The sequence below is a fragment of the Amblyomma mixtum genome, unplaced genomic scaffold, assembly GCF_055824585.1.
Source record: "Amblyomma mixtum isolate Tamu unplaced genomic scaffold, ASM5582458v1 scaffold_12, whole genome shotgun sequence".
NCBI classification, from domain to species: Eukaryota; Metazoa; Arthropoda; class Arachnida; order Ixodida; family Ixodidae; genus Amblyomma; species Amblyomma mixtum.
This window is the reverse complement of record NW_028317651.1, coordinates 8,627,080-8,633,161: the sequence shown is the minus strand read 5'-3', so window position 1 is coordinate 8,633,161 and position 6,082 is coordinate 8,627,080.

The window sequence follows — 6,082 nt, the reverse complement described above, 5'->3', positions numbered from 1 at the left end:
TGTCTGTTCGCAATGTTCGCTATCCTCCCCGTTTCTGCCCTATAGATGAGTACCTGTAAGATAAAGCTGTTGTATACTTTCTTGCTTGAGGGATATCGGTAAACTGCCATTCATGATCTGAGAGAACCTGCCATATGTGCTTCACCCCATTCTTATTCTTCGAATTACATCCCTCTCGTGATTCGAAACTGCGGTCGCTACCAGCCTTAAGTAGACGTATTCCCTAACCACTTCCAGCACCTCACAACCAATTGTGAACTGCTGTTCCCTTGCTAGACTGTTAAACATTACTTTGGTTTTCTGCACGTTGATTTTAAGACCAACCGTTCTGCTCTGCCTGTCTAACTCATTGATTATGCTTTGCAAATCATCTCCTGAGTGACTTAGCAAGGCAACGTAATCAGTTAATCGCAGATAACCAAGGTATTCTCCGTCAACTGTTATCCCCAACTGTTCCCGATCTCAGCGCCGGAATACCTCCTGTAAACAGGCGGTGAATAGCATTGGCAAGATTGTGTCTCCCTGCCTGACGCTCTCCCTTATTCAAATTTTATAGCTGCCTTTATGGAGGACTATGGCAGATGTCCGTTATAAATATCTTCCAGTATCAGTATGTGCTGATAATAATAATATCATCAGCTTGACGTGCTAGATTGTGTTCATTTGCGCCGCTGCCGTGGCCCATGATTTCAGTTCAAATGTAAAAATGTCGGCACATGGCTGCGCACATCTCTCCAGTCCCGAATTCGCTATGCAATATGCCACACAATCAACTTCCGTGACGTTTGTTGCACAACACATTCAACAAACTCATTCCACGCATAGCTTAAATGCTCTTGACACCGTCCATGTACATAATCAGCTTCTCTGTGCGGTGAGAATTCCTGTACAATGCTAGCTGAGCCTTACTTCGGGAAAAATAGTTTGCAACAGCGCTGGCATTGTGTAGCCTGAGAAGATGTGCTTTCACCTTCTGTGGTCACACCTGTCAGGCATCCCACTGACATGTCTGCCCTTCATCAGATCCCCGACTCAAGGATGCTGGCGAAAAGGACCACTTCATCGCTCTAGATTCAGGCCGATGCAGGGACTACCTGCACCTCAGGGTGGAACCTGGTCAGTGCAATCGCTGCACATAAATTGTCCCACAGTTCGTTGGCCGGGGAAAAGTCTGTAGTGCACGAACAGGTTGGGTGGTTTTGCCTTAGGAGGAAGGTGGCAAGGAGGCAAGGTGCATGCACAGTATACTGATCAAACAAGTCCCTTCTCAATTACTTTTTTTCTTTCCTGTATAGCTTTGTACAAACAAAATAATGCTTCACAAGGCAAAGTGGACTCGCTGGATGCCACACTAAATCACCCTGGTTAGAACCTGCATAAGTGAAGTTGCTTCATCATTAGAAACAATGCCACAGTGCCCAGGGACCCATTGAAAGCGTACTTCTTTACCATGTGGAGGAATAAAAGATTGAAGGGAAAGGCTCATAGGATTATCCCGGAGTTTTCTAGCGCTGTCAAAACAGAAAGGTTGTCTGAGAGTATAATAACCCGAGTAATACTGCAGGGAATCCTTATTAAGGCCAACTCAATGGCTAGAAACTCGGGTAGAAAAATAGGGGTACAGTCAGGGGCCCGAAATGAGTAGCTCCAATCAAGAGGTCTTGAGTAAATTCCAATAGCTGCCTTTTCATTTTGCTGGGGGAGGCATCTGTATAAACGGCAATATGATTAGGAGAATTGTCTAGGTACTCCTCTATGATCCCATTTAACATATTGTCGTGCAGGTTCTTAGCATTCCTTGGGAGGGTGTTGTCAAAGAAGACTCGCGTATCAGCCCGATTGTGGTTGACTAGTACTACAGATCTCATTGATACAGAAATATTTGAGAGCAAGGAATTAGTGAACACCACCTGAGCGAGCTTATACCAAGGCCAGGTAGTACCAAAGAAGAGAGCTGGGTTCGTTGTAAATATAGGGTTAGCCAATCCAGGAACAGGCTCAAAATACCTTAAAAATGTCCGCAAATTGAGAAGCTCAAACCGGGCACTGAGATCAGGTATCCGCGCCTCCAAGTGCAACACAGCATTGGCTACTGATATAGGCAGACCTAGGCAAAGGCGCTGAGCGCGTCGCTCCATAACAAACAGGGGTTCACGCTTGCACTTTGGGCACCCAGAAAAGAGAACGGAGTCGAATTCAAGTACCGGCCGTACATAGGTATTATAAAGTAGTAGTAGAGTGTCTCGTCGCATACTGAATTTCTTGTTACTAATCCTCACCAACCGGCCAAGGGCACGTTCACCCTTAAGCGCAATGCTTCTAATGTGTGGCCGCCAGTCAAAATGCGGGTCATATATTATACCAAAGTATTTTGTTGAATTAACTTGCGGGATCAAGATTGAGTGATACGACAGAGAGATGTAAAGAGGGGTTGCCTGTGGGAAAACAAGGACGGCACACTTGTTGACATTTAAAGTTAACTTTAGGCTGTCTAGCCAAACTTCCAAAGCATTTAAATACTCTTGCATTAATTGGCACAGGATATGAATGCCTTTGGCAGAAGCAAAAAAAAGCAGTATCATCCGCATACACAAAAACTTTGACGCATACACATAAACTTTCAATAGGGATATCACACATTAGTATGTTAAAGAATAACGGTGAAAGAACGGAGCCTTGTGGGACACCTCTAGACTGCGCCTATGTTGTAGAAGTTACCGTACCCTTACAACAAAAGAACGCTGGACTGAGAAATATGAGAAGAGGGCAGCACATTGGTACGTTCCATGAATCCATAGAAAGACTTCCGGTTGAGTCGGTTAGACAAATAGGTGTTCAGGCTGGCATTGTAATCATCCTTAGCCTTAGATATTGTTCTTTTAAACGAGGCTGCAACGAATTTGTAATTTATTCAGTTCTTTGGGCACTGGTTATGCGCGAGACTCTTCCAGGCAGCTTTCCTTTGACGATAGGCTTTTTCGCAGTCGTCAATCCACCAGCTCGAAGGGGTCTTATTTTTAACGCCTGACCGGACTGTAAAGACTGCTCGCCGAGGGGCGTCTAATAGGGAATTTATTACTTCAGGACCCCCGTCAGATTTATTGGAGGGGGCAAAAGACGAGAGGGCCTCACCTAGAAGGTTCTTGAACAGTGTAGTATTTATAAATTTTTGTGCCGAACCAGTCGCCCTGACTGGACTGCACGCAATATTGAAAGTGATGGGGTAGTGGTCACTTGACGAACCCCAGTCAACTGTACACCACGAAGATACCGCTATACCATTAACAGCTAACGTTAAATCAATAGCTGATCGATTATTTGCCCTCATGTAAGTTATGGCGCGACTATTGTAACAGCACACATCGTTTGCTGACATCCGAGACCAAAGTAATTGCCCGCTAAAGTCTGATCTGAAACCCCAAATTACATGATGTGAATTGAAGTCCCCAGCTAGAACTACTCTTCTGTTGTTGCGCAGTAACGCATCGAGCCCATCCGTACTACGGACTCCTGCGGGGAAGTAGATATTTGCCACCGTAAGAGGGGCGCAGTGCGGAATAATGATTTTAACGGCAAGTATCTCACAACACCGGGCCCGACACCGTTCGCCGCACCATGTTTACGGCCATCCTCCTGTTCCAGATGCTGACGTGCTGGCTGCCTTCGAGTGCGTGCCCATCACCGGATTACCAGCCTTCAACTACCGCCTTCACCTTGAGTGGAGCTAAAAAGTGGAACCCGCCTTGGCTAGAACCCCTTCCAGTCGCCGCGAACTCGAATCCAGCCCGAATACAGCACTCCGCCTGGCAACGTACCGCATCGCCAACGTCACCAGTCACAAGACCGGATCGGGCACTACTTAAGCCAAGCAGCTGCGGCAGCCACTTGGGGCCCGATACCGTTCGCCACACCATGTTTACGGCCATCCTCCTGTTCCAGGTTGGTTACTTAAACCCTTGTAAAGAATACCAAGTAGCAACCGCTGCCTTGTCGCGGTGTCGTGCCCCAATTTTGTCGACTGGCGTGGAGTTATGCGTCTTAGTTGTGACAGGCTGGCGCTTGTAATGCTGTCGCGATTAGTGCTTTTTCTCTCAGGTGATGTAGAACTTAACCCAGGCCCTCCCAAGAAGGTTTGTGTAAGGGTTCGGTAGCGTTCGCGGGAGTCATCGGGACGCGGCTGGGGGTGCTCAAAGCGAAGCGTCTCCTTTCATGGAACGCGGCCGCTCGCGAACGCGCCGGCAGGTATACGGGTGTCCCCCCACCCGCGGTACTGATTCGCACACGTGCTGGCACGGATGTGTATTTGTGTTTGTTCTGTTTTAATTTTAGGGTGGAGGGAATGTTCTCTGCACGTACTGGCACGACCGTGCGTTTGTATTTGTGGAAAGGGCGTTTTGCCCTACGGAAGCTGGAGGGCTGGCCAGGCTCTCGATAAGCCAATCATGTGAACATCGCAACATGATTGGAAGCCACGAAGTGTGGGCCGGGCCTTTAGGTCTTTAAAACAGGACCCCGGAGCCGGAATCGGGGGTTCTGCGCTAAGGTCAGATGCAACGCATCTTCGGCAACGCCGAGGTAGGGGCCTCCCCTAGTATTAGCCAGATCCGCCTTTTTGTTGTTGTTTTGTCTCTTTGTGCCGTTAATTTGTCTCTAGTGCCTGAACTTGTATCTATTGTAAATACTGTACACAAAATTTGAAGTGTCCGCCTTACCCCTGCGTCTCAACTGAACACAAGACCGTCTCTGACGGGGCACCGCTGGTGCGAAGAGCTTCAGTCTTCGAGTTGAAACCAACCCGTCTCTGGCGGGGCACCGCTGGTGCAATAAGGAAGACGGAAGAACCTGTGGATCTTTACTGGAGCAGTCGACAGGATCCTGCGGCCATCGGAAGACGGCGCAGGAAGAAGACAAGGCAGGGAGAAAGGTGACGACAAGGCGACAGGTCAGCGTTCGTGAACGGACCTGCGGAGACACGGCGGCAAAGACGCAAGGACCACGGCAGTAGTCCAGCGACGCGGGACTGCGTCCGGTCAAGGAAGCAGCGCGTCGGGAACTCGACGATCACCGGCGGCGGACCAGCGGCGTGCGACAGCTCAGCGCAGCGTCCGGGGAAAGTGGCGGTGGACCCCGACGCCAAGGAGCTGGGAATGCGGATCGACGCATCGAAACCGTGAGTTTCCTTGGTCGCATTGTTCACGTCCCTGTGTTCGAGCCGGTAGGACAGCTGAGGGGTACTGAAGGCGGTATGGAAAGCTATCCAAGCCGGCCCTCACTTGATGTGAAGTACCGAGTTGAATTAGCGAAGGCGCGTTTAGCGTACTTTCAGGCCGAACTTGCGAAAGTGAATAGAGGAAAGGCGCCGCTGTGCGAGGAGAAAGCACAGGATGTTAAGTGCGTCTTGGATGAATTAGAAGCAAAGCGCCAGCAGCTAGCGCTGGAGCTCGCTGAGCTCAAGGAGTCTAAGAGAGCTAGTGAACTAGCGAGGGACAACTACTCCGAGTCCCGAGAGGCGAGGCCGCCTGTGCTGGAAGACAAAGGAATATACCTGTCAAGCACAGGTCAAGGAAACAGCCAGGCAGAAGAAAAGAGGGAGCCAGCTTTCCACGAAACTGTAATCTCTCGTGAAGAAAGTATCGTGACGGAACGCAGCGTTGCGGTATTCGAGGCGGTGAACGCGCACTCCGACGATCCAGCTGCACAAGTTAGCTCAACCCCTAATGAGACCAGGGACGCGGACGCGAGTTCAGGATTGTTGGAAGTCACTCTGACAATTCCGAAAACGCAGTCCCAAGCAAGCTGTGAAAAAGAGCATTTCGTGCAGCAGGAGACGGCCAGTGACTACAGATGTAAGATCGGCGAGCTTGTGACAGGAGAAAGTGTAACGTTGCTGGAACGGCACACTGTGTCGGGCAAGGGGCATGAAGGGCCCCGTAGCGTTATTGATGGAAAGAGCCTTTCATCTGAAGCAGAGAGCGGAGGTGGGCCTGCTGGGCCGACTGGGCAGAACGCTGCGCAGTTGTTGAACGCACCCGGTGTGTGCCCGACCAGGTCAGTTGAGGACCCGGAAATGAGTGGCGACTTG